Genomic DNA, 830 nt, shown 5'->3' with positions numbered 1-830 from the left:
CCATGCGTCATTAACGCTAGATTCACTTAAACTTATCTTATAATGCTTAAAAGTTAAAAAACAATCCACTGAACTTTGTTTCCAAGTTGAAGACATTTCGCTTCCCATCCAGGAAGCTTTTACAATTCAAAATGTCAGAATTGCTGTTGAGTTCAAAGCTTTATAGAGTAGCACAACAAACTTGTTTTGGCTTAGAACATGCAAATTGAACCGGATGAGCGGATCTGCCCTTTAGGAATGGGGAGTCATTTGGGTTATTTGTTAGTCTGCAATATCCAATACTGGTATATGCCTCTGAAAGGGGTTTGTTAGGGTAATTGTTGGTCTGGTTGACCTAGTGAGATGGTTTTGTCCCCTAAATGGGGGTAGGGGTTCATCTCAACTCTAATTCTGATTGTGGATTGTTTCTTAACTTTTTTGGAAGGACTATGACCTGAATGACTGAGAATCTTCACCAGCTTATCTTATAATGGTTAAGCGGAGCCGTTAGTAGGTGGGATTCTATAAAATAATTGACTAATAAAATAAAATGTTAAATAACGGCTTATTAAATTGTGTTCCATCTTAATAACACCCACCTAATTTGAAGTAATCCTCGCCTATTTTGCATACCCAAATGAAAAACCAAATAACCGAGGAAGTGTAAGCCCAAATTACATGGGTGACACAACATTTGAAAGCTAACACCTAGTTTCTGAAAATATGAATGAAAATAGTGAGTTGTTTTCTGTATTCTTGTGGTGGTCCGTCCAGTAAGGCACAAGGACAAAGGCATATAAAAAGTATTCTCTATTTATTTTCCAAAAATAATCTTCACAAAAGAAGGGCTC

The sequence above is a fragment of the Cyprinodon variegatus genome, unplaced genomic scaffold (assembly GCF_000732505.1).
Source record: "Cyprinodon variegatus isolate N-32 unplaced genomic scaffold, C_variegatus-1.0 Scaffold253, whole genome shotgun sequence".
NCBI classification, from domain to species: Eukaryota; Metazoa; Chordata; class Actinopteri; order Cyprinodontiformes; family Cyprinodontidae; genus Cyprinodon; species Cyprinodon variegatus.
The sequence above is the reverse complement of the archived record's forward strand: the minus strand, read 5'-3'. Positions refer to the sequence as shown.